This window comes from Dipodomys merriami, unplaced genomic scaffold, assembly GCF_024711535.1.
Source record: "Dipodomys merriami isolate MVZ:Mamm:240054 unplaced genomic scaffold, mDipMer1.0.p SCAF_45, whole genome shotgun sequence".
In the NCBI taxonomy this organism is placed as follows: Eukaryota; Metazoa; Chordata; class Mammalia; order Rodentia; family Heteromyidae; genus Dipodomys; species Dipodomys merriami.
Genome location: NW_027206013.1, coordinates 733,901 through 743,779, shown reverse-complemented (window position 1 = coordinate 743,779; position 9,879 = coordinate 733,901).

Below are 9,879 nucleotides of genomic sequence, written 5' to 3'. Positions count from 1 at the left end.
TTCCATTCTATTTCTTTAGCTTCCTTGTCAAGGAAGATGGCTGTAGGTCTCTGGGTTCATTTCTGGGACTTCAGTCTTATTCCATTGGTCCGCAGGTCTGTTCTAGTGCCATTGCCAAGCCGTTTTGATTAGTATGGCTTTGTAATAGAGTTTGAAATTTGGAATAGATATTCCTCCAGCACTGTTCTTTCTACTAAGGACTGTTTTTGCTATGCGGGGTCTTTTATTGTTCCATATGAATTTTTTATTGCTTCTTCTAATTCATTTAAGAATGATAGATATCGAATTGAATTTGTAGATAACTTTTGGCAGTATTGCCAGTTTCACGCTGTTAATTCTCCCTATCCAAGAGCATGGGAGGTTTTTCCACTTGCTTAGTTCTGCTTTAATTTCCTTTTTCAGGTTTTAAAGTTTTCACCATACAGTCCTTCACCTCTTTTGTTAACTCCTAAATATTTTATTTTTGTGGGGCTATTACAAAAGGGGTTCTTTCCTGACTTCAGCTGTGTTCTTCTCATTATTGGCCTACAGGAAAGCCATTGATTTTTGAAGGTTAATTTTATACCCTGCTACTTTGCCCAAGTTTCCAATCAGCTCAAATAACTTGGGAGTGAAGTCCATGGGGATCTTTAAATACAAGATCTTGTCATCTGCAAAGAAGGAGAGTTTTACTTCATCCTTCCCTATTTGGATCTCCTTTATGTCTGCATCTTGTCTTATTGCTGTAGCTAGGTATTCTAATACTAAGTTGAAGAGGAGTGGGGAGAGTGGACACCCTTGTCTCATTCCTGAATTTAGAGGAAATGGCTTTAACTTTTCCCATTAAGTATAATGCTGTCTGTAGGTTTTATCATATATAGCCTTTATTATATTGAGGAATGTTCCATGGATTCCTACTTTTGCCAAGCCTTCAACATTGGTGGGAGGGTAAACTTGTTCAACCACTTTGGAAAGCAGTGTGTAGGTTTCTAAAAAGACTCCACACAGAGCTCCCTTATGACCCATCAATACTACTTTTGGGCATTTGCCCAAACCATGACAAACAAGACCATACAAAAACTATCAACACAGCCATATTTATTGCAGCATTATTTACCATAGCTAAGATATGGAACCAACCTAGATGCCCCTCAGTAGATGAATGGTTCAAAAAAATGTGTTATATAAATACTATGGAATTCTGGGCTGGCAAGGTGGCTTAGTGGTAGAGCTCTTGCCTTGTATGCATGAGGCCCTGGGTTCGATTCCTCAGCACCACATAAACAAAAAGAAAAAAGCTGGAAGTGGCTTGTGGCTCAAGTGCTAGCCTTGAGCTGAAGAGCTGAGGGACAGTGCGCAGGCCCAGAGTTCAGGCCCCATGACCGGACTCAAAAAAAAAAAAAATACTATGGAATTCTATGCCTCCATCAGAAAGAATGGCATTACCTCTTTTTTGTCATTTCTTTTTTTATTGTGAAAATACTGTACAGAGGGGTCTTTTTTTTTTGTCATTTCTAACTAGTGATATAGCAATGGATTGATTACCAAAAAACATGAAATGAAAAATTAGATCAAAACGTAAGACTCTGACTATCTGCTGCCTACAATAAACACATCCAATAGAACAAAAAGAAACATTATTTAGGGTAAAAATAAAAAAACCTCCAAACAAATGAACCTTCCCTGCAAGAAGGCCAAAGGTTAATATTCATGTCCAGTGAAGTAGAGGCACAAATCAAAATTAAGTCAGAAGACATCAAGAAAGTCACTTTATAATAACAGAAGAAACCCATAATCAAGAACACATAATAAGCCCAGGTGCTGATTGCTCACATATTTAGCTACACAGGAGGCTGAGATATAAGGATTATGACTAGAAGCCAAGCAGGGCAGAAAAGCTGGTGAGTCTCTTTTCTGCAATTAATCACCCAGAAAAAAGGATCTGAAAGTAGAGTTGTGTCTCAAGTGGTAAAGCATAAGCCTTGAGTAAAAAAAAATCAAAGAGTGAGAGGCCACAATTGAGGCCCTGTACCAGTTCAAAAACAAAAGATTAAACAGTTCTTATAGTTTATATATATAAAATGCCAGAGCATCTAATTTTGTTACACAATCACTATTGGACATAAAAACACACACTGAACCTGGGGGCCAGTGTCTTGTGCCTGTGATATTTAAAAGAAGAACATGAACATATGACTAGAAACATACTTTTAAGTTTCCTTTAGCTTTAGTGTGGCAGACATATTGCCTTAGAGGCAGAAAACAATAATGATGGCTAGAATTCTGCAAGGGCCAACTAGGCATTTTATAAAAGCAGAACATATGGTCAAAGAGTCCATAAAATGTTGTATCATGATGTCCAGGGACCACATATCTAAATTATAATTTGGTACATAAGCTTTCCTCAGTGTAACTTAACTAGCTTACATGTTTTCTGTTTTGTTGTGATTTGAATTGAGAAATCCACAGAAGCTATTTCCTATGCAATCCTCATGCATATCAATCACTCATGAATATGATCATTGTCCCAGTAAAATAATCTTTGCACACAATCATGTTCAACATGTAATTGTAATTGTTCATATTTGAGTTTAGAATAATTGATACTTTTTAAAAGTTTAACTTTCTACAAATATTTAATTGCAAAAATGTGATTTCCTGTGATACTTACAATTTGGATATTATGTATTTTGGTCAAATTTGTTACTATGCCCCCTTCCTCATGGAATTAATTTTTGACTAGATTCAATTTGGTATTATATAAATACATATATATGTGTGTGTGTGTGCATATATATGTATATATCTATTTATATATCTTCTACAATATTCACACACTCCTTGTCACCTTTTTCTTTCTTTGTCCATTCTACTAGTTTTCTTTTTCTTTGTTTTGGGGGGGGGGGTCCGGTCGTGGGGCCTGAACTCTGGGCCTGGGCGCTGTACCTCAGCTCTTCAGCTCAAGGCTAGCACTCTACCACTTGAGCCACAGCGCCACTTCCGGCTTTTTTTTTTCTTACGTGGTGCTGAGGAATCAAACCCAGGGCCTTGAGCATGCAAGGCAAGTGCTCTACCACTGAGCCACCTTCCCAGCCCCCATTCTACTATTTTTCTCATAAATGAATTACTTTAAAATCCAAAGTTAGAGTCATAGTTGAAAGTAAACACACATGACAAACCTACAGTCAGCATTATACTTAATGGCGAAAGCTAAAGCCATTTCCTCTAAACTAAGGAATGAGACAAGTTTTTCCACTCTCTCCACTTCTATTCAAATTAGATGTAGAAATTAGCTACAGCAATAAGAAAAGATGCAAACCTAAACGGGATCCAAATAGGGAAAGATGAAGTAAAACTCTCCCTCTCTGCAGATGACATGATCTTATATTTCAAGAATCCCATGGACTCCACTTCCAAATTACTCGAGCTGATTCCAAATTTTGTTAAAACGTCAGGGTATAAAATTAACCCTCAGAAATCAATGGCTTTTCTGTATGCCAACAATGAGAAGAGCATGGCTGAAATCAGGAAAGCAACTCCTTTTGTAATAGCCCCACCAAAATTACAGAGGAGTTAACTAAAGTAGTGAAGGATCTCTACCATGAAAACTTTAAAAACCTGAAAAAGGAAATTAAAGCAAAACTTAGGAAGTGGAAAAACCTCCCATGCTCCAGGATTGGGAGGCGTAACATCTTGAAATGGCAATACTTCCAAAGGCTAATTACAAATTCATTGTGGAGCCTATCAATATTCCAACCCCATTCTTCAACGAAATATGAGAAGCAGGCCAAAAATTCATATTGAACAATAAAAGACCCCGAATAGCAAAAACAACACTTAGCAGAAATAACAGTGCTGGAGGAATATCAATAACAAATTTCAAACGCTAATACAAAGCCATAGTAATCAAAAGAGCTTGGTTCCATATCTTAGCTACAGTAAATAATGTATGACCTTGTCTGTGATCATTTGGGTAGATGCTCAAAAGTGGGATTGCTGGGTCATAAGGGAGCACTATACGGAGTCTTTTGAGGAACCTCCATATTGCTTTCCAAAGTGGTTGAACAAGTTTACACTCCCATCAACAATGCAGTAGGCTTCCCTTTTGGGCACATTCCCTCCATCATCTGTTGTTACTAAATTTCTTGATGATAGCCATTCTAACTGGGGTGAGGTGGAATATCAATGTTGTCTTGATTTGCATTACTTTTATGGCTAGAGAAGTTGAGCAGTTCTTCATGTGTCCATTGGCCATTCTTATTTCCTCTTCAGAGAAGTTTCTCTTTAAGTGTTCAGCCAACTTGTTAATTGGGCAGTTGTTTCTTTGAGGATTTGTTGTTGGGGGATTTAATTTTTGAGTTCTAAATATATTGTAGATATGAAACCTTTGTCCATTGTGTGGATAGTGAAGCTCTTCTCCCAATCCATGGGCTTTCTATTGATCTTGATAGGTTAGCTCTTTCGCCATGCAGAAGCTCTGCATTTTCATGCAATCAAATTTGCCCAGACTTTCTTGGAATTTTTGTGGTTCTCGATCTTCATTTAAAAAAAAATTCCTGAGACAAGGAACCCTAGAGTTTCTCCAATTCTTTCCTATAATGGTTTCAGGGTGTCTGCTTTGACTTTGATCCATTTGGAGTTGATTGTAGTGCAGGGTGATATATAAGGATCTAGCTTTAGTTTTCTACAGGTGTTAAACCAATTTTGTCAGCACCATTTGGTGAAGAGGCTGTCTCTCTTCCATTCTCATTTTTTAGCTCCCTTATCAAAGATTAGGTGGCTATAGGTCCATGGGTACATTTTTCAGTTCTATTCCATATTTTCTCAAGCCTTTTCTTGTTCCAATACCAAGCTGATTTGATTAATAGGATTTTGTAGTACAGTTTGAAATTTGAAATTGATTTTCCTCCAGCACTGTTCTTCTTGCTAAGGATGATTTTTGAAATTTGGGGTCTTTAAGTGTTCCATATGATATTTATTTTATTTTATTTTTGCCAGTCTTGGGCCTGAACTGTGGACCTGGGCATTGTCCCTCAGCACTTCAGCTCAAGAGTACTGATCTACCACTTGAGCCACAGCACCACTTCCAGCTTTTTCTGCATATGTGTGCTGGGAATTGAATGTAGGCCTCATGCATGCAAGGCAATCACTCTATCACTGAGCCACCTTCCCAGCCCCTCCATATGAAGTTTTGAGTTGCCTTTTCTATTTCATTGAAGATTGAGATAGGAATATTGATAGGTATCACATTGAATTTGCAGATAGCATTTGGCAGTATTGCCATTTTCAATATGTTAATCCTCACCAGATGCCTCTCAGTAGATGAATGGGTCTCAAAAATGTGATATATGTATGTATACATACACACACACACACACACACACACAATGGAATTCTATGCCTCCATCAGAAAAAGAATGACACCGTCCCATTTGTTAAGAAATGGAATGACTTGAAAAAGATTATATTAAATGAAGTAAGCTAGGCCCAAAGAAACATAGATCCCATGGATTCCCTTATTTGCAGGGAATAACTAGTATATGTCTAAGATAAGCAGAAAAGGTCAAACCTATGCCCATATGCCCATATAAGATGATGCGAAGTGAAATGAACCCCAAGATAGGGACACAAGTTGCTGTTGTTTTTAATGTATTTATAAGGTACTATGTGGTTTTTTTTTATTGTATGTTCTTCACTGTGGTGTGACCCCCTTTTTTCTGTATTTGACTCTGATTCTCTGCACCTTGTATATACATTTTTATAATTTGGAGAGGGGAAAGGAAATAACACAATGCATAAATAAGGATACAGGTTGAGCCATTTAACCCATTTACCAGACACTATGTTGAATGTGAACTTTAGAACTTTGGGAGTGGGGAGGGAATTGAGAGTAGGGGAAAAACAAAGGAGGAGGTAATAATGCTCGATAGGAAATTTACTCATTACCTTACTCATGTAAGTGTAACCCCTCTGTACAGTATCTTTACAATAAAAATATATACAAAAATAAAACAAGAGAAGCTTGGTCATTCTGTCCTTTCCTATGGACTAAACTGAAAGTTAACACTGGTTTACTACTTCTCTTTTCTACAAATTGTAAAGAAGTAAAAATAATGGTTAGAACACCTCTGAGAATGCTATATTACTTTAGTCTTCCATTGCATCTGCTGAATTGAAAGCATATTGGGAAGCCTGTTATTTGATTTTGTGTCAATATTATTTTTAATTTCTCTGACATTAGTCATTTAAAGATTATGTATATTCATATATACCAGTGGTAAATATATATATGAAGCACCAAAAGTATTTCTATGCCATCTATGCTAGTAAAGACTATTTAACTTTTACTATTTTATGCAAAATGTATCCTCTGGACGAGGGGGGACCAAGATGGCGACGGGGCAGTAGGGAAACGCCACAGCTCTCTCCAACCAAAAAGAGAGTTCGAGTTCCAACGCTTAATCTCCCCAAGAGACCGACAACAACAAAAAGATGAACACTCAGAGAAAAACCAGAGGCGGAGAATAACAAAAAAAGAAAGAGAGGAAAAGAAGAATTTCAAAACAGAGAAAAGCGAAGACCCCTCCCCCAACCTTTACTGGCCGCGTGGCAGTGCGCCAAGCCGCCGGCCAGCCGGCCCGGCGGGGGCTGCGGGAGCCCCAAGAGACACAGCAGAGACACAGGGGGCCGCTTTCAGAACATCAGGTACTGGTTTGCAGAACAGCAGATCGCCAGGAACAGAGAAACCTACCAGCCGGGAGTCTCCACGAGGATCCCACCCCCACCCCTCACTCTCCACCCGAGCAGAGAGGCTCCATCCCGCCAAAGCCGCTCTGCACCAGCAGAGTGACAGAAGGACCTGTCGGCAGACCACCCGGCCAGCCTGATCGCGATCGCAACGATCCAGCACTCTCCACCCGAGCAGAGAGGTTCCATCCCGCCAAAGCCTCTCGGCGCCAGCAGCGCGACAAAGGGTCCTGTCTGCAGACCACCCGCCCGCCCGATCACGATCGCAACGACCCGGCGGGGTCACTCGGGCCCCAGAGGTACCGCGAAGAAGCTGCCTGAGCGTGGACACTCTTGACCCGACAGCTTCGACAGAGGCAGAGACAGAAAAGAATCACACAGAGCCACCACCGCCCAACCCAGCCCAGATTGCAACAACAACTGACGACCTACACCACACAGAAACAACCAGCTCCAGGGTGAGTACCCCACAGGGGAAGTGTATCCCTCAAGGGAGACCAGAGCTGGAGGGAATCCCCAGACCCTGACCTAGACTCCCTACCCCAGCACCCGGACCACAGGACCCACTAAAACTGGGAACTGTTTGAGAGCTCCACCAGCCCATGGAGCACACTCAGCTGGCCAGGCTAGAGCAAGAGCACCCCTGGAAGGGAGCTTAAATGCCCAAGCCAGGAACAGCCCCTCTGGGTCAAGACTACCAACAGTAGAAGAAATTTGAACTGTGTCCCCCAGGCTGTATAACCTAGGTGGTATACACATCAGCACAGGCCTAATGAGTGCGCTCCAGGCTGCATAACCTAGGTGGTATACACATCAGCACAGGCCTAACAAGCGCGCTGCAGGCTGGGGCCGGAACCAGGCCCGGGGATCCGGCGCCTGAACAACACAACCAACTCCTCCCAATTGAAGTAAAAAGCTGAGCATACGCCTCAACAGAGGGGAGAAAACCAGGAAACAACACTCCCCCGGGAAGCACACCTGTGACAACAAAAGACCTGGAGGCCCAGGACAAGAGAAGCCCAAACCCCACCAAAACTCCACCCATATACCCTAGACTGGGAATTGGGCAACACAGGCTGCCAGCACCTGATAGTAAGCAGGAGCTCAGACTGTTAAGGCGGCTCAGCAATAGAGTAATAGTCTTGGATGTATGAGGCCCTGGATCTGATTCCTCAGCATCACAAAAGCAAAAAGGGTCAGAAGTGGTGCTGTGGCTCAAACGGTAGGGTGCCAGCCTTGAGCTGAAAAGCTGAGGGACAGCACCCAAACCTAGAGTTCAAGCCCACAACCAGCCCAAAACAAATAAACAAAAACACATCAGGAGCCCATAGCAGACTCCAGCATTTGGGAGAGTGCATCCAGAGCATCTGTTCTTCACAAGAACACCCGTAGGAGCAAACACAAGCAGTCTAGGCTGCCCAACCCTTCCAAAGGCGGGAACTGCCAGCAATCTACAGCAGAGAGCTGAGAATCCTAAGTAAGTCAGAATAGCAGCTGGAAATAGGCTCCCAACAGAACCCAGATCAGGCACAGACTCTCTCTACCAATACAGAATCAGCAACCAAGCAAAGACAGACACACCAAAACAAAATTGAAGAGCAGTCTCCTGAACCTCCATGCAAAAATCACAGAGAAAAATCACAAGGTTTACTACCACCCAGGACAGCAAGCTCACCTCAAAAGCCAGCAGCCACACAGGGGAGAGCCCCAGTGGGAGCAAAGCAGGAATGGAAGACAAAGGCTACTTCCAAGGGTTGCTGGAGGCAATGACTCAAGAAATAAAGCGAGAAATTGATCAGAAATTGAAAGAGCACAAGGATGAACTATCCAAAGAGATACAGGGTATCAAACAAGAGATGCATGCAAAAATAGAAGCTGCACAAACCTCAGTAAGAAGTGAGATAAACGCCAAATTAGAGGTAATGCATACCTCATTGAGAGGTGAGATCAGTACTCTGAGAACCAACATTGAATCCATAAAGGGATCCATTTCCTCCATGCAAACCACAATAGAAGCCACTGTCAACAGAGTGAATGAAATGGAAGGTAGAGTGTCAGATACAGAAGACAGAATACACCAACTGGACCAAAAAGTGACAGATATGGAAAAATCACTCAAATTAAACCAAAGGGATATTCAAGAGCAAGCAGATAATGCTAAAAAATTTAACCTTCGCATAATTGGAGTGGACGAAGGTGAGGAATTCCAGAGCAAGGGAATGCAACACCTATTTAACAATATAATCAATGAAAATTTTCCCCACCTCAAAAACGACCATCTTAACTACATCACAAAAGCTTATCGAACACCCAACAAGCAAGACCCCAGGAGAAACACTTCTAGACACATTATAGTAAAAATGATAGATCTGAATAATAAGGAAACAATCCTGCATGCAGCAAAAATGAAGAAGGAGCTATACTACAATGGGAAAAAAATAAGAATTACTGCAGATCTCTCCACACAAACAATGAATGCAAGAAAAGCTTGGGAAAGCACCATACGAGCCCTGAGAGCCAATAACTGCCAACCCAGACTGATCTACCCGGCAAAGCTAGCATTCACATTTGATGGAGAACTGAAAACTTTTAATAGCAAAGAAAAACTAAATGAATACATAAACATTAAGCCAGCATTACAAAGAATTCTAAGAGGGGGGACACAACCTGAAGAAAGCAGCCAGGAACTGGGGCCTGCCCCAAACAGGCGTTACTCAAAGTCTAACTGAGCAAGCACAGGAGGAAAGGAAAAAAGAAAAACTTAGGAAAACGGAATGGCAGGGACAACAATGCATCTCTCTATACTTTCTCTTAATATAAATGGGCTGAATTCGCCAATTAAAAGAAAACGAACTGAGGACTGGATAAGAAAACAAGACCCATCCATCTGTTGCCTTCAGGAGACCCACCTCTCAGCCAAACATACAAACAAACTCAGAGTGAAGGGGTGGAAAAGGATCTACCAATCAAATGCCCCCAGTAAGAAAGCAGGTGTAGCTATCCTGATATCTGACAAAATAAACTTTTCATTAAAATCAGTACAGAAAGACAAGGACAGACACTACATATTAATAAAGGGAACAATCCAAGAGGAGGATATAACCATCATCAACTTATATGCCCCAAATATTGGTGCACCCAGATATGTCAAAC